Source organism: Camellia sinensis, chromosome 13 (genome assembly GCF_055761805.1).
Source record: "Camellia sinensis isolate YWXY chromosome 13, ASM5576180v1, whole genome shotgun sequence".
Taxonomy (NCBI): Eukaryota; Viridiplantae; Streptophyta; class Magnoliopsida; order Ericales; family Theaceae; genus Camellia; species Camellia sinensis.
In genome coordinates this window covers 68,666,051-68,685,434 of record NC_138973.1, presented here as the reverse complement: position 1 = coordinate 68,685,434, position 19,384 = coordinate 68,666,051, and the positions used below count along the sequence as shown (strand labels likewise).

Sequence of the window (19,384 nt, the reverse complement as noted above, 5' to 3'; positions counted from 1 at the left end):
CGAGCGAAGAAGCAAAGTTCTGGGCAACAACATTCTAACGCAAAAGACAACCAACCTGTTCCAAACTCACCTAGCAAGTCCTAAAACTCAAATTCAAAGAATTAAAGAAAAGAAACAAGACATAGACAACAGTATATAATCACGAAACTAGAATCCGGAACACCACAAAAGACGGGTCAAAACCAGGGTCGCTATACTTTTCCTAAACGTGATATGTGATACTCCAACGTGGCGGACCCAATTTGATTAAATTACTGCGTGTCTTCACGTCACGCATCAAAAAACAATTAGTAAAGAATTCAAGTCCCGCACTGTGCATGTTAAAAACAACCAAACTTTAAAAAGCTACTAGTGCGCTCACTACTACAAATATAGATAAAGATCACACTTTTTTGGTGTGATGTATGTTTTTTAATCACACCTTTTAAGTTTTATTAAAGTATGGTCTTTAGGAGTGTGATTAAAAATGGTCATTTTTAATCACACTTTTTAAGTGTCATTAAAAAATGCTTTCATCACATCTTTTAAGTGTGATTAATAATATTTAGATCACACCTTTTAAGTGTGGTTAAAAACATTTAGATCACACATTTTAAGTGTGGTTAAAAATATTTAGATCACACCTTTTAAGTGTGATTAAAAACTTTAGTTCACACCTTTTAAGTATGATTAAAAACTTTAGATCACACCTTTTAAGTGTGATTAATAACTAATAAAACCTGTGATAAAAAAAAAATTTGACATATTTAAAGAATAATCAATATTATTTTTGCACGCGCATTTGAATAATGTAATACACACTATATACTATATATTGAATCACAACCATATATTGAATGAAATAATATCATATATTTCATAAATGAAAGTTAAATGTTTAAAAGTATATACAAAGAAATTAATAAAAAAAAAATTAACTGTGATTACATACATTAAAAAATAAAAAATAAAAAACTTGAAAAAAGTAAGTTCTTGAATTCTTTGACCATATTTTGCATCTCTCCAAGAAATTTCTGACCTGAAAAATAAAAAAACAAATTAATTTAAAAACTACCAGAAGCATATGAATAAACTTACTAATTAATTTATAAACTTACATTTAGATCACACCAAAAATAATGTAATTTATCCAGTTGTTAAACTGCCCCCAATCCTTTCCCCACAGCCATCAAAAATGACATAATTATTTTGATTCTCCACACAAATATCAATAAAACAGCACCACAAAAGAAGACAATGTGCAACAATGCAGAAAGGATCACATAAATGATAAAATGGAGTATTATATGGACAATCAAAATCATATGATATCAACATATAACTCACTAAAAACTATAAAACAAATAAGGATCAATAAAGCTTATTGGTCTTAAAAGCAGAAACCACATAGCCTGAATAATTACAAATTGGTATGGGAGCAATCCAAGTAGAGGAAATAATAAGAGCCCAGCACACTAAATTAAAAAGAAACAATTTGCATACAACCCCCTTATCTAAACCTTCAGCTCCCGAATTTAATAACTTGAGATGAAGCACATCTTTATAGGAATAGGATCAGCCACAGATAGATACTTTAAAGATTGTAACTGTCAAAAATACGAGAATTATATGATTTTCAACCATGACAAAATACTCTATTGAAATAGCAAATTCTCCACAATTAAAGTCTGTCCATGTAAGTGACAAACAATAACAGGTCCTCACTATCCAGCACTTCTCTCTGTGCATGTCAGTGAAATCCATCACATACAACATATAAAAGCAATTCGCAAAAATTGAAGTAGGAGACTTGTAATTATCAATTCATTCAATTAGTATATCTTAACTCTTATATGAACCCAATTTTCTGTTGGACCATGACATTATTTGCTGAAATCATATTTTTTTAGGCAGAAAAAGTAGCTCATACGGATCTCATCAACGATATCATATCTTAGATTCTGCACCATGCACCTCAAATACAACTTAGGCCCATTTGTGAAACCAACTTTGGAAGTTTACCAATGTCAAGAATTAACAATTATCTTGCTATGTTTTAACAGTCTTAGACCATGCAACCTTGCCCTTCAGTGGGGGCAGGATGGTTAAAATAGTATCCAAATTCACATGTTTTGAGTTCCTATGTTGCCTTGACAAATTCACACTGCAACTATGATGTGGTCAAATAGCTATACCTCTGGATGATTTGTTATGACATCAATTGATCCAACAGTTTAAAGTATAGAAATACTGAAGCTCAAATTCTAGCAAAATTATAGTTTGCTTTTGAATTTGAGCCCTATCAAATTCTCGTCAGATCAATACAGCCAGTGCCTAGCCTTAACACTGAACAGATTTTAGGTAGGCATGCCAAACCAGCCATTTAAATAACTTATCTCAAAAGAAGAAAAATAGACATTCAAAGACTTTAATATATATATATATATATATATACATCTAGAACTTATTATTTGTGTTAATTTTCAGTTCAATGAGTTAAGGAGGCAACCTGAATCAAAACCTATTATGTTCAAAAGTGAGTAGAAGATTACTTGAATGCAGCCCACCCAAAAAAAAAAGGTCAAACTACATGCTTACTTCAGGCAGTTCTGCAGGTATAAAATAGTATTGCCAGCTAAACATAAATTCAATCCCACAATAGACACTGCTACTGCCATTTACATAAATCTAGTACATCACAAAAGTGACCAAAATGGCAATTGGGCTTCATTGTTCGAGGCCTACACAAAATGCATTTACACCCAAAAGGTTGAAATAACGAACTAGCATAAATGACCTTACCTTTTCGTCAGCAGAGTACTAAGTGCATTTGAAATAAAACCTGAATATTTGGATCCCCAAGTATGTCTGCAAATAGTTTTAACATTTCAGTCAGTTCACTGAACAATAGTAATACATATATCATAATCAAAGTCTGAAAAGGATGTATTTTACCAATCATAGAAACAAGGATAAATAGAGTGAAGATAACAATATTATAACCATAACAAGGGTATCCATCTTTCAAACAGCATAATGTTGAAATTTCATCCAATGTCACCTCATGCTGTTACATAGAATATGTTCAGTCAGGACATTATTTCATCAGGTTAATCCCTATGTGAAAGTAGAAAAGATAAGGTAGATGGTAAAAATCTGGCATATAGAATAGTAGTAGATTTGTAGTGACAGTACTGGGGGTACATTGAATCCACATAAAAATATGGTTGCTCTACTTAGAAAGTGTCTCTAGATTTATGATCAATAGTTGCCTTCTTCCACAACTTGTGTTAATCCTCTAACCTCAATTGGAGACATCTACCATTTGTCACTAGTTAGGAAATAATAGGTGACCCACAGAAACAGGGGTAGAATAATAACTTCTAACAAAGACAAAACAGAGGGAGATCCTGAATTTTTGTGTAAAAAAACTTATAAGGGATGAACTATGACAATGTTTAACTCAAGGAAATTGAAAAGGAAAAAAACACTAGATTATTGATTTCATTAGCAAAAGAGAGGCTTGAGTAATTGAGCGAGTCATCACTACACATGTCCCAAACTTACTGTAAATGTATGTTGTTGTTTGGCAGCACCATAGCTTTCCTTAACAACTCTCCCAGCAATAGTTCTCTTTCCAAACCTGTTTGGATATAAACCTGTTCGGAATTAGCTCCTTCATTTACCGAGAAAATATGATTTACAAACTACGATGGAAATCAAGAGATTCATATACAGAAGGAAAACAAGAGCTGAAACCAGTGAGTTACTTCTTGTATACTTTTTGTGTAAACAAAACAACATCTCCTTTGCAGACATCACCTGAAAAGAGAATCAAAGAAGCTTTAAATTTTCAAAACCACCTTGAAGTGAACAAAAATAGTGCACTCAAAAGAAATGTACGTAAATAAACCTTTACCAGTACAATTGATGGCAAAGGATGATCTAGGATAGAGTGTTTCAGCATTTCCATCTTTTATCCTGAGGGTTAAAAATCATACAATAAGGATACTCTTATGAAAAAATAGTATAAAGCTACAAAAGATATTAATACCCTTGTAGAAGCCAAAATAAATCATCAAGGCATGAATGATTTCAAACTTTCTTAAGCTAGAATAATTTAATAATAAAACAAAAAAGTGATCTAAAACTCAAGATATGCACTTGTAGAAAATGACAATATTATTTGAGAAACAAGACATTTAATAAAAGATTAGATACTAAGCACGACACAACAAAGAGAGTAGGGGTAATATGTATACATCCACTCACTTATAGATCAATGTATTGTGCTAGTCTAGAACAATACAGTCTACACCATTCAAGTTTTTTCGGTGTCACTTATAGATCCACTCACTTCTCTCAAATTATTTCCCAGCAAAATACACATTAAACTCCCCTTGCTATTTTTTTGCTTCTTCAGAATCTTTGCTAATTGAATCTAGGTGTGAAATGATATACATAAAACTATGACAAACTCTAGTTCTATCAAACCTTATGAACAAAGTTTCCTTATATATGCCTAAAACACAAAATTATGAAACACCAAACATAAGCAAAATTAAAGCAATTATAGCAATTATAGTCCATTTCATTCCATATTACACCAAACATAAGCAAAATTATGAAAATCAGATTCCAAAGTAGCAAAACCAAACAATACCAAACAATGTCATTGAAATCTCAAGTTCATTTTATTTGATACAAGACACCAAAAACACTAGTCGAAATTGTAAAATGAAGATCTCTCTTTTATGACCAAACTTGTGGAACAAAAGTGAAAAATAAACAAATAACATAACTGTAACACCCTCAAAATAAACCCATAATAGCCATAACATTAACATGCATTTATAAAAGAAAACGAATCATTTGAGTTAGTCATCAGAGTATTCTTATTGACGGATATTACTTGTAACATCCTGCAACATCAAAATAAATGCCCTAAGGGCTTACATCTTTCCAAGCTAACACTTGGACACAAAAAGGATGAGTACTAACTCATTTACAAGTTAAGCCCTAGGCTTGAATGTTTACATGAAATCCCAAAAATAACAAAATAAAACATATAACTAAAGACAAGTCTTCAAAATCCCAAACATCAAATCCTTCCAGGCTAAGTCCGTGGAGGTAGTTTATCACCTGAACCTGAAAATGATGTTCCCATAAAGGGTGAGCCACAGCCCAGTAGAAAAATACTAAACCAAATATAAGCATTGAATAAAGCTATAGCATTCAATAGATGGTTAATCAAGATAATCAATTTTATTATTAAACAGTCTCATGACACTAATGTCTAAGACACATTTCACTTTCCATTATTATCAACATGGCTCAGAACCTGGCCAAACTTACAACAGTGAATTATATATCATAATCACATTACTTCCAATATCAACAAAACAAATGAGACTCATGCTCATATCAAAACACTTCATACTTCCCATTTGATACACATTTTAGTGCTGTATCAATAATCATGTAAAAACACTTCAATATAATAAGCACACATAAAAATGGTGCTAATGGAGTCCATCCCCTATCTCCTCCCAAACAAAAATCCGGTTTAGAGGTCCATCCCCTATCTTCCCCTAAACCGTGGAGTACATCCCCTATCTCCTCCCACACAATATGCAAATGCAATGCTCAACCAATACACGTATTTTCAGTATTAATTCAATAGTCAAAATTAATGACTTAACCAATGTGATTAGTTTCAGTTATTCCTAATCCACATGCAATGTCTACAACAATCACGACTATCCTCCACCGATAGCCCAAAACAATTATTTCTAGACTGGAAATAAATATATCAACAATTTAATAGGTGAGTGATTTAAATCATCCAACTACACCATTTAATCTATGAATTCATCAATTTCATGAATTTAACCAAATTCCCCAATTCCCTTAAATTAATTTTACAAATTAATTAATTAATACAACTAGGGTTTTTCCCAAAATTATCTAAGTGACCTCAACATCTTAAAATACCAAAACTTAGAACAAAGCTTATAGAATAGAGTAGGAAATCCCTACCTTGAAGATCACAACTAAAATAGAGAAGATGGAGATGATGACCCAAAATCCAAAGTGCTCCAAATCCTCTCTTTTTCAGATTAAAAGAAAGATCTCGTGAAGCTCTACCTTTCTTCCAAAGGAACTAGGGTAGAAGACCACAAGGAATAGATCAAATCTTAGAGAGAAGGTGAGAGTAGAGAGAGAAACTCTCAAATGGCGGTTTTTAAAGGTTAAGAAAGAAAAGGTAGGTCAAAAAGTGATCCAAAAAGTGAAATCACGGACTGATATAATCGACTCTACGCTCGAGCGTAGAAAGCCCCGCTCGAGCGTAAGACACAGAATCATGCTCGAGCGTGAAGAAAGCCGCTCGAGCGTCGATTGCACCCTTCCAGAAGTTTTGCAGGCGCTGGCACCCGCTCGAGCGTCAAACTCCCCGCTCGAGCGGAGGAGCAAAAACAAGGGATCACGCTCGAGCGTAAAAACTACCGTTCGAGCTGAAGAACTGCAGAGCAAAATACTGGGAGATGAAAAATCACGCTCGAGCGTCAAAATTCCTGCTCGAGCGGAGAAGCAACAACGAAGGGACCGCTCGAGCGTTAAAACTTACGCTCGAGCGTGAAGACCAAAATCTGGGCATCACCTATTGGCATCTAAAATCAACCAACCTGTAACAGACCCGCCCAACACAACCTATAATTCAAATACTAAGAGATTAAAGGACAACAACAACCAATAAGTAATGACAGGATCCACGGAACCTAAGTCCGGATACAATAATCTAAAGAGAAAAGACCGAGGTCGCTATAATAACAGAGCAAAATTAAAGCAATTATAGCAATTATAGTCCATTTCTAAACCTTTTTTTCTCCTATTTTGTCAATCTTTATTTTGGACCTTTTTAATAAAATATTGAATTCCTTTAAACAGATTCAGATTAATAAAATATTAATAAAATATAAAATACAGTCACAGATTCAATTAAACAGATTGAATGTAAACAGATTCAGTTTGAATGTAAACAGACACAGATTCAGTTTGAATGTAAACAGACACAGACTAACAGACACAGATTCATGCAATTAACTGGGCAGTGAGTGTTCAGCTGAAGCACAATCATAAAAGAAAATTTATTTGCTTACCAAGTTGCCCAACTCTAAGACTAGTTTCTTTACTGTAGGCTTGAATTGCTAAATGACTAATCTCTGGTCACAAAACCTTGTGTGGAAGAATGAAGATAAGTACAAAATCAGCATTTCCGTGTAATATTTTTTCAAAATTCAAACTATAGGAAATTCAAAACAAAAAAATAGAGAAATAAAAAAATATAGCAAATTCAAGTAGGGGAAGATTGAAAATTGAGGAAGGTAGCTGGAGTTTGATATAAGCCTCTAATCTGGGCTGGTAATACTTATTTGAACATTGCGTAACTTTTTTATGACCAATATGGCATGGAGGGCAACAAATCCACTAAGATTTGGCCTGTTCATTGTCTTTCCAAATATATAATAAACTTATTTTTTTTGGGAGCCATCAGTGATCAAGTCTTCTAAAAGTCAGTGGTCAAGTTTCCCTAAATGTTTTAAATATGAAAGCACTTAATAAAATAGTTTTCTAACTATAGTTAATCATGTTGCAGGTTTTTCTTCAAGTTATGGAGTGCTTACTCAATCGTTTTAGTCAGTCAGCATTTATCAATTCTGTTCTAGATACTACTTTTCTCTGTTATTTTCATCACTATTGGCGAGAACTTTCTTAAACATTTAATAACAGACAGATTCATACAGATTATTCCACCTATTATTAAATTCATACCAAAATTAACAGACAGATTCATACCAAAATTATTCCACCTATTTTTTTCTGAATTCCACCTAGTTGGTCAATCTGAATTCCAAACAAAACAATTAATAATAGACACAATTAGATGCCAAAACAGATTCAATAACAGACACAATATGAATTCCACAATTAGAGACCAAAATTATTCCACCTATTTTTTCAGATTTTAGATTTAATAACAGACACAACACAATTAATAAAATAAAGAGATTCAACTAAGACACAACTAAGATCAAAACAGATTCATATTTACATTCCAAGTAGAGGCCAAAACAGATTCATATTTACAGATTAATAACAGATTCATATTTACATTCCAAATAGAGGCCAAAACAAACACAGAGAGTGAGTGTGAGAGTCGATCGGTGTGCCAAAACAAACACAGATTAACAGACAGATTCATATTTACTTGTGTGTGAGTCGATCGGTGCAGAGATGCAAAACCAGAGAGTGAGTGTGAGACTGATGAAATGAGAGAGTGAGGGAGCCGATTAGGTCAGATAAGAGATATATATATATATATATATATAAAACAAAAAAAATCAACGATCGGGAGAGAGAGAGAGACAGAGATTGAGAGAGAGAGTTTACCTGTGAGTAGATCGGCTGTGCGATGATGATCGGTGCGATGAGATGAACAACGAGAGAGTGAGAGGGTGATCGGTGCAGAAACGAGAGAGTAAGAGAGACAGTGATGTTGAGATTAGGGATTTTGGTTTTGCGCCCGAGGGGTGGGGGGGATGGCAAAAAAATAAGCGGGAATGAAAAAAAAAGAGAGGGAGACGGGGGTTGGATAAAAAAAAATTAAAATCTTTTTTTTTTGGGGGGTCACAAATAAAATTTAAACAATAAAATAATACCGTTTAACTCTTCCTTTTTTTTTTTTTGTGAAGCGGGTTGCTGTCGTTAAAAAAATTTATTTTTTGTTAAAATAAATTTTTTTATAGTTAATGAAAAAAAATTCATTTTTATTAGTTACTAAGATTGAAAATTTATTTGTTTCATTTTTATTTTAATTAAAAAAAATATTATTATTATTTTTTATTTGGTAGAAGTATGGGTAATATTTTAATGAAAAATATTTTCCACTAAAATAAAAGTTTATTTTCTGTGGTCAATGAAAAATATTTTTCTACGGCCTATTTTTTTTGGTTAGTAAAAATCATGAACTATTTTTTTGTGGTAGAGGAAAGGGAGTGACATTAGTGGTGGAGGTGGTGGATAAGAGATGATGGTGGTGGTGGTGGTGGTGGCGAAAAATATTAGTGGTGAAGTTGTGGTAGTGGTAGTGTAGATGGAGTGACAGGGGTGAAGGAGAGGTAATGGTAGTGGTAGTGGCAGTAGTGGTAGTGGTGGTAGTGGAGTGGTGGCGATGGTAGTAGTAATGGTAGTCGTAGAGGTGAAGTGGCGGCAGTGGAAGTAGTGGTGGTGGTGGAATGACGTTTGCAGTAGTGGTGAAGGTGGTAGAGGAGATGGGTGGTGAGAGAGAGAGAGATGAGTGAGAGACGGATAGAAGAGATAGAGAGAGAGAATAGAGCGGGAATGGAAAACAAAAACAGGCTGGAATAAAAAAATATTTTTTTTTGTTAGAAATGAAATTTAAATAACAAAATAATGTCGTTTAACTTTCTTTTCTTTTTTTTTTTTTGCGACGGGAGTTGACGTCGTAAAAAAAAAAAAATTTGTTAAAATATATATTTTTTTGTAATTAATGATTTTTTTTTTTTTTTTTTTTTTTTTTTGTAGAGGATAGAGAGTGGCAGTAGTGGTGAAGGTGGTGGATAAGAGATGGTGGTGGTGGTGGTGGTAGTGGCGAAGGAGATTAATGGTGAAGTTGTGGTAGTGCTAGAGTAGATGAAGTGGCAAAGGTGAATGAGAGGTAATGGTAGTAGTAGTGGCAGTAGTGGTGAAGGTGGTGGATAAGAGATGATGGTGGTGGTGGTGGTGGTGGTGGCGAAGGAGATGAGTGGTGAAGTTGTGGTAGTGGTAGAGTAGATGAAGTGGCAAGGGTGAATGAGAGGTAATGGTAGTAATAGTGGCAGTAGTGGTAGTGGTAGTGGTGGCAATGGTAGTAGCAATGGTAGTCGTAGAGGTGAAGTGGCGACAGTGGTAGTAATGGTGGTAGTGGAATGGCGTTTGCAATAGTGGTGAAGGTGGTAAAGGAGATGGGTGGTGAGAGAGAGAAAAATGAGTGAGAGACAGATAGAGGAGAGAGAGAGAGAGAGAGAGAGAGAGAGAGAGAGAGACAAAGACAGAGTGATGAGCGAGAAAGAGACAAAGTGGTCGCTGAAAGTGCATTTTTCTTGTAGTGGATAGATAAATCGAGAGGGAGCTCAGTAAATAGAGAAGACAGAAGGGAGAGAGTGAGCAACGCGAACATAGTGGGAGAGAAAGAGAGAGAGAGAGAAAGAGAAGAGAGAGAGAGGGACAAAAAGATAGAGAGTGAGAGACAGAAAAAGATAGAGAGAGAAGAGAGATGACCGAGAAAGAGAGATAGAAAGAAGAGAGATGAACGAGAGAGACAGAGAAGAGGGATGAGCGAGAGAGACAGAGAAAGATGAGAGAGATAGAGAGAAGAGAGATGAGCGAAAGAGACAGAGAGAGAAAAGAGATGAGAGAAGAGATAGATGAGTGAGAGACACAGAGAGAGAGAGAGAGACAGATAGACAGAAAGAAAAGAGTAATGAGTGAGAGAGAGAAAGAGAAGAGAGAGAGGAAGATGAAAAAATGGGTGAAAAGATATAGACAAAGAGAGAGGAAGAGAAAAAAAGAGCAAAAAGAGATAAACGAGAGAGAGACAGAGAGAGATGAGCGAGAGACATAAAGAGAAGAGAGATAGAGAAGAGAGATAGAGAGACAGAGAGAGAGAGAGAGAGAGAGACAGACAGACAGAGAAGAGTAATGAGTGAGAGAGAGAGAGAGAGAGAAGAAAGACAGAGACAGAGAGATAGAAAGATGAAAAAATGGGTGAAAAAGTTCCGTGTCTAAAGCGTCATTTTCTAGTAGTGAGTCATCTCTATCATTCATGGGTAGAATAGAGGCGCGGATTTGGGAATTGTATATTTTATATAAAAATCAAATTGAAATATTTTATACAATCACACCTATTTAGGGGGTGTGATTAAAAAGTAGTAATGTATATATAATCACACTTTAATTAAAATGTGTGATTAAAAAATATATATATAATCACACTTATTTAAAAAGTGTGATTAAAAAGTAGTAGTGTATATATAATCACACTTTAATTAGAAGGTGTTATTAAAAAATATATAAATAATCACACTTTAATTAGAATGTGTGGTTAAATATATATATATATATAATCACATCTATTTAAAAAGTGTGATTAAAAAGCAGTAGTGTATATATAATCACACTTTAATTAGAAGGTGTGATTAAAAAATATATAAATGATCACACTTTAATTAGAATGTGTGGTTAAAAAATATCTATATAATCACACCTATTTAAAAAGTGTGATTAAAAAGTAGTAGTGTATATATAATCACACTTTAATTAGAAGGTGTGATTAAAAAATATATAAATAATCACACTTTAATTAGAATGTGTGGTTAAAAAATATCTATATAATCACACCTATTTAAAAAGTGTGATTAAAAAGTAGTAGTATATATATACTCACACTTTAATTAGAAGGTGTGATTAAAACATATATAAATAATCACACTTTAATTAGAATGTGTGATTAAAAAATATATATATAATTACACTTGTTTAAAAAGTGTGATTAAAAAGTAGTAGCGTATATATAATCACACTTTAATTACAATGTGTGATTAAAAATATATATATATATATAATATCACACTTAATTGAAAAGTGACATAAAAAATAAATATTATCACACTCAATCAAATTAAGTGTGATTAAAATATCAATCTAATTTTTTTTATCACACTTCCAATAAAAGTGAGATCTTTTTTTTTGTCAAAGTGTGATCTTTAACTATTTTTGTAGTAGTGGCTTTTCGAACAACGTGACATATAAACACCCCACACCTTCCCCATACATAACCACGCCACCTGTCCTCCAACTGTACTGACAAAGGAAAAACTGTCAACAAATAATTTAAGAGACCACTCAGTCACCAAAAAAAACATTCAAGACCTTATGGATTACAAGTTTACAAAACGAGATTTACTGGTCAATTCCTTTATTTCCTAAAAAAAAAAAAAAACACTCAACTTTTTGTAATTTCCCTACTTTGTCTCTATCCATCATTCTTATGAACTTTTTTTTTTATTCATGGGTAAATTGGTAATTTTACATAAAAATATAACAATTGAAAAAAATACCAAACATTGCCCGAGTCAAAAAGTTAACAATGTATCAAATAAATTAGTTTTCTTAGTATTAAATTTTTATAAGTTGATTGTGAGTCAATAAATTATGTTTTGGCTAAAATTCTAATAAAAACTATATTTTAACAAATAGACAAGTTACTTCATTACATCTCTATTTGGTTGAGTTTTAGAAACTATGTTTTGAAAAATATTAAAATTTTAAAAATTAGTTTGGTAAAAAATAAAAATATATATTATTTTCATCTGATTTTTTATTTTTGGATAGGAAATAATTTTTAATTTTTTTTAAAATTTATTTTTGATATTTATTTATATTAAATTAACTTTTAATATTAAAAAAATAATAATTAAAAACCCAACCAAATAGAGCCTAAGCCGAGGAGGAGCGATAATCTTCTAGAAGCAAATAATCTATTTGTTGTGCCACGCCAGCAGCACACAAACAATTAGTGCCTTGTTTTGGAGAAGTTATTAGTCGGTTTCATCCCGCGTGTGCAAGGCACACATGGGTTTCCGTCCAAAAAGTCAACGACTGTTAACTATTAGATCATATAGAGCCAAAAACCAAACTGTAGGGGCAAAATCTATACAATTAGAAGTATAAAGACCAAAATAAAACCACGAATAAACTACAGAGACCATTGCTGTACTTTGCCCTAAAAAGAAATTATTGAATACTTCAAAGTTACAAGAAAGATAGAAGTATATTTACTTGCAAGACTAGCCTATTGACTATCATTTTACAGGACGAAATTCATACATTTTTATAGGTAAAAAGTGGAGTTATAATTCAGAATTCAAATATATACAAATAAAAATAAGATAAAGTTCTTCTAACAAAACAATGAATTTTTTATAAATTCAAAATTGTTAAATTTAAAAAAAAATAAAAAATAAAAAATATCTATATAATAAGGGAGAAGGGTTTTTGAAAATGTGTAATTTATCTTAGAGATACATTTTGATCCAATGGTTTAAATTGTCTCATCTAAACTTCAATGGTTGAGATGTTTCCATTTCCCGCCCAAATGCTCTTTGAGCATCAACGGTTGAAATCAATTACCATCAAGATCTCATGTCCAAAATGTAAATTGAAGAAAATCTCTCTCTCGTCTACGTCACAGGTACTCATCTCCTCTCTCACTCTGATTTTAATTTTTGAACTCTCTCTCTCTCTCTCTCTCTGTGCATCAGAGCCCATCCCATGCGACGACCACCGACCATCGCGACGCTGACGACCACTGACCACCTCTCCTCTGTGTGTCATCCTCTCTCGACGACACCACCAACCACCTCCTCTCCTCTCACCCTCCTCTTTCATCTCTCTCCCCTCGCAAGGTAAACTAAAACTTCCAAGTTTTGCAATTCATGATGTTTTTGTAGGTTTGGTTGTAAAGTTGCAATTCATGATATTTTTTTGCTTCAATCTAAATATTTTTGTGGGTTTGTAAAGTTGAATTTGGATATTTTTGTTGAATCTAGATATTTCGGACATGTGGGTGTTTGGTTGGGTTGATTTTTAAATGAGAAATGAGTTTTCATTTTTGAAATAGATTTTAAATCTGGATATTTTCATTTTTAAAAAGTTTTGGGTCTAAAATGGGTTTAAGACCCTAAATTTTTTTTTCTCTAAATTCACTACATAGCAGGGGTTGGGTCTTGGTTGATTCCAAAACTAATCAACAACAGCATATAAATAGTACACGCCATTGGGAGTATATTTAGGAGTATCCAACGTTACTCAATAAATACTTACCAAATCTAAGTATGTAGAGATGTTCAAAGTAATTGGAGAATGTCAAATTAAAGGGAAAATTTCCAATAAGTCTTACTTTCCCATGAAATGTCCATTAGGTCTTATTAAACTATTTTGATGTATGTTTTCCCGTTCTTGATTATCAGGTTATCCTTTATGTTTACTTAACTTTCATTAGCTGTTAATGGATGCAGTTATATTGAATTTATTGACAGTATATTATGTGTCATTTAGCAGGTTCATGTATAGTCTAGTGTATAAATTGTTTTCTTCTCATTATTAATTTTTGAAATACACATAAATGTTGATTAGTGTCAATAAATTCAGATATTCTAGTCCAGTTATGTTGTTTTCTTCTCATTTAGCAGGTTCATATATTCTATGTCATTTGGCAGGTTCATGTATAGTCCAAGTTCATGAAACCCCATATCCTCTCATTTCATATATATCTATTGGGTTATAATTTCTACTGGGTTTTGTTTGTTTTGATGTTTTTGTAAAGTTTAAGGTGCCATTCATGGGTACTCTGTTTCATGAAATTAACTGTTCTGTTTTCATATCCCTATTATATAAAAAATTGGTATAGGCTGATATGTTGCATTTATTTTCCTAAGATTTGAATCGGAGAAAGAAAGATAAACTTTTGTAGTGGAGAATAAACAAAAGATATTTGTTTGGTCCTCTCACTTTCTTTTTCTCTCTCTCTCTCTCTTTGAGGAACATGTATGTGTGTTTAGCTAATATCTGCTTGGGTTTAGGAATTTGCTTACATACATTAATTATAAGTTTGATTGAATTAGCTAGAAATTCTATTAGGTAGTTTCAATTATATTCTTAGCAATAAAATTTGATGTTATCTGACACTTTAACAACAAATTTAGTACATCACTAAATTTGTCTTTCTTAGGTTAATAAAAATCCCAGTGGTATAATTTTTTGCTTCTTTTTTTTTCTATAATTTTTTTTTAAAAAAAAAAAATTCTATTAGTAGCCATGCCTATGAGCTTTATATCTTAATAAATACTACTCAATAATCATTTTTGGCACTTCAATTTTCCATGGGATTGAATTGTGGAGGTGCTAATATGACCTTTTTCTTTTCTTTTCTTTTCTTTTTTTTTTTCCCTCTCTTGTAGGAACATTGCTTAAGATTGGCATAGTTATGCTTATGTTTCTTTTTAAAAGATATATTTGTGAAAATGTCTATGTTACGGATGTGTTGTATAATCTTCGTAAGTGTGTTTGGATCGTGGATTTTGATAGGATTATGAAAAGATAGAGGAAAAGAATGAGTGAAATGTGAATGGAATATAAACTAAATTATTTCTCTATTTTTCTTTTCCTTTCCAAGTCTCTATCCAAATTCATGATTCAAACACAACATTAGCATTAAAAGAAAGTAAGAATGCAATTCCAAGCCTGATAAAATATTGAAATGAATGTTATCTTTTGTTGTCTATTTTGACATATGTAAGTCGTGAGTATTGCACTTTAATTCCATTTGTAGAACAAAAATATTTCAAGTAGCTCATAATGCTTTGAGTTTTATAGGTGAATTAAATTTCTATTCAAGCCTCTCCACCATGGTATGTGCAAAATTTGGGTATGAACTGGTCACCAACACTATGACGCTCTAATTTTGACTATTCAAGCCTCTCCATCATGGTATGTACAACATTAGTTCTATGCGACACATCAATGGTGTACCACACATTAAAGTAGGTGGTCCATCTAATAAAATTTTTGTTTTCTCCAAGTGACAGGTGTTTAAGACAATTTCAGTCTCATATTCAAGTTCGGTAAGCCTCGAATCTCTTCTTCTATAAGGTTTCACTTTAATTTTTCTTTTTATTTTTTGAGATTGCAGAGCGCTGGTTGGTGTGCATTGTTTATTATTTATTTTAAATTTATTTTTTTGATTGCAGAGCATTGGTTGATGTGCATTGTTTGTTATTTAATTTTGAATTCTATTTTCTAGATTACATAGCACTGACTGGTGTGCTTCATTTGGTGTTTGGTATTTTTTATTTATTTATTGTAAAGTATTGATATATGTACAATAGCTTTGGCTGGTATTATTTGGTAACGAATGAATAATGAAAACATAATATTTTTTATTAAACAACAAATATATATAACTGTGTCTAGGGGTTGCTATTTTTAATTGAGTTCTGTAGCATGTGTGATACCAAGAAAATTGTTGGAAGTGTTTTAAAAACAATATATATACTTGTGCCTAGGGGTTGTTATTTCTCAATGTCTTAGTTTTTGGTATGTTTTTCGATAAATTACATTTGTATTCAACTACATTTTGATCTCAATAATTATTTACATCGTGCCTTTAGGGACGAGCATACCTCTTATTCTTCCATTTTTCCACTTCTCCCCTCATTATGAAAATTATTTAACACTAAGGTAAATGATGGGAAGTGAGCATTGTTTTGAGGATTGCAAAAAGTCCTGAATTTATGGAAACTTTGACATATAATTAAGATTGCAAAATTAATACTTTTTCATAACTTGCTATTTCATGTAATGAATTCTTTTTCCTTATTTTTGTTTGTTTGTTTATTTGTGTAGTATTAGATAATTTGATAAGCATGAAGGGATTGAATTAGCTTGAAATCAAGTAAAACTTCATGATTTCTAGGAAAGCTTGAAGATCTAAAGAGGTATTGTGAAATTCATCTGTTGAAGACCTTGACTAGATTAAGTTGCTTTTGTTTATTAAACTCTATCTTTCACTATATATGTGTTTGGGTCTCTCTTTCTTTTTTTAGGTTTGTGTTCTGTTTCTTTTTTTGTTTCCTATTTTTTTTTTCATTTTTTTGTGTTTTTCTTTTTCTTTTTTTCCTGTGCATTTTTGCCAATAAAATCTCACATTGTTGTGTTCAAAATACCACTTGAAATTTTGTTGAATGCTTCTTGAGGACTTTTTCTACAAATTAGTTTGGCCCCTCTTCATCTCCTCATTTCTCTCTAAACTTGAGAATTTCATTTTGGGTATTTTGCCTATTTTGGTACAGTCAAGCTCTTTTATTTTGCATCTTTGTGCATACACCATGTTCTGTAAAATGCCTCATTCAAAATAGTTTATTTTCTTTTGGTTAAACCAATTACTTATATAATTCAACTTTTTTGTTGGTCAAATAGTGAGTGAATCTATCATAACAATCCAAGTAAATGATTAAACAACCTTTCCTATAGATAATTTGATCAATAGTGCATGAATGCTCTAATTGTTGGTAATGTCTATGTTATGATAGAATCATATAAGATATTAAATTACGATAGATTCAATCACTATTTGGGGGGAAAATGTAGATTCACTCACAATACTTGGCCTATTATAATATCTTCTTTCAAATTGTGAATGATACATTATTAGAGAGTTTGATTAACAGTGCTTGAATGCTCTAAGTGCTGGTAATGTCAATGTTATGATAGAATCAAATAAGATATTAAATTATGATATATTCACTCACTATTTAGAGGAAAATTTCAGATTCACTCACAGTACTTGGTCTGTTATGATATCTTCTTTTAAATTGTGAATGATACCTACCTTGAATATTTGGTTTTTCATACTTATTATGGGAATGACCAAGAAACTGGTATATATATATATATATATATATATGTCTATCTAATAAGGGAGAAGGGTTTTTGAAAATGTCTAATTTGTCTTAGAGATACATTTTGATCCAAGGGTCAATATCAATATTGGGTATATATCAATGGATCAGAAATATGTAGTTCCCGCCTAAACATTTCTCTCCTTCAGTCTTCCACCTACCCACGTCTCCTCCCCATTCCTTCTTTATCTCTCTCTGCCCCTCTCTGTTCTTTTCTTTCCTACCCTCCATCTTCCACTGCTCTCCAGTCTTCTGCCTCTTGAACTCGACTTTATCTCTCTCCCTCTTTGTTCTTCTTTCCTACCCTCCCTCTTTGCTCGCTCCTGACTCTTCTCTCCAGTCTCGCAAGGTAAGATTTTTGCCTTCCCCTTTTTGTCTGTGTCTGCCTCTCCAGTTCTTGAACTCGCATTTTTCTCACTTCATAATTCTCTCTATCAGGCTGTGAACAGGTTATTTTATTGTTTTGTTTTAGGGCTATTTTATGTTATTTTAGGGTTTTGTTTTAAGGCTATTTTCCATTATTTATTCTGGGTTTGTAATTCTAACATTCGGGTTGTGAACAGGTTGTTTTTTTTTATTATAAGATTGATTATTGTTTTGATTTTGAAATCAGAAATTACGAAGAGGAGTTTTTCGGATGATTTATTGTTTAGACTCTACTCTCCAGTCTCGCAAGGTAAGATTTATGCCTCTCCATTCTCTCTCTGTTTGTGTCTACCTCTCCAATCCTCGAACTTACATTTTTCCAGCTTCATAATTCTCTCTGTCGGGCTATGAACAGGTTATTTTAGGGTTTTGTTTTCTATATATTTTCTGTTATTTTAGGGTTTTGTTTTAGAGCTATTTTCCATTGTTTATTTTGGGTTTGTAATCCTAACATTCAGGCTGTGAACAAGTTATTTTGATTTTGTGGATATTATTTGATTACTTTCTCTACCAGAACCTGATGTGCGGGAAGAATGTACTTATCGATATGAGCATACATACAGCATATGTAAAGGCTATTCGTGCTGCTCGGCATTTCATCTATATTGAAAATCAATATTTCATATGGTCTTCATACAATTGGAGCTCTCATAAAGACATAGGTAAGGAACTATTCCCTCACATGCAAAAATCATGATGTTTATATTTCTTTTTCTGAAAGCACAAATGATAGAATCTTCTATAGACCGAAGACTACCCAACCCAGATTAAACTGGTTGGTTTGCACCATTATAATTCTATAGTTTATTTTTGGGTCAACCAAAACTTAAAAAAGTTTTATCTGGCATTTTTGTTTATGTTATGCAATATTAGATATTATGGTGTGAAAAAATTGATGCAATTTAAGAATACCTGGTGGACTTGAGCATGGTTAATGATTATCTCAAAACTGGGTAGCTGAAGTCACTTTTGGCATGAAATTTGGTTCACAGAAGTGGCTTACAGACTCCACTAAGTATATATACACTCATATATGACGATTTCATTGCATAATTGAATCTCAATCTCTCTTTCTCTCTGAAGAAATATGGAATAAGAAACTACAATGGAGGAGGCATTGCTCTCAGGTAAAATTCCAGTTTCATAGGCTTTTAATTTTGGTTTTCCCCATTGTTTTGTTTTGTAAATTTGGGTTTCTATTGACAGAGAAGAGCAATGTAGTAGAAGAGAAATAGAGCTTCGAGAGATGAAGTTCGTACTAGTGCGTGGAGAGGGCTGGTTCTATAATTCCAACAACTTCCTTGGCTGGAACTGAAGTCAGCGTCGACGAAATTCGATCTGCTACTGCTTCGTATGATCGATATTACCCTCATTCTCTTCACACCCTTTTGATCAGTTCA

General features: G+C 32.5%; 1 long non-coding RNA gene across 1 annotated transcript; it reads right to left on the bottom strand.

The window, feature by feature from the left end:
• Nucleotides 1–832: 832 nt before the first annotated feature.
• Nucleotides 833–1,160, bottom strand: LOC145805848 (uncharacterized). Its single transcript, XR_014348003.1, has 2 exons — nt 1,098–1,160; nt 833–1,018 (listed from the first exon to the last, which is right to left on the bottom strand). It is a non-coding gene; the product is annotated as an uncharacterized LOC145805848 (long non-coding RNA).
• Between the last annotated feature and the right edge of the window lie 18,224 nt (nt 1,161–19,384).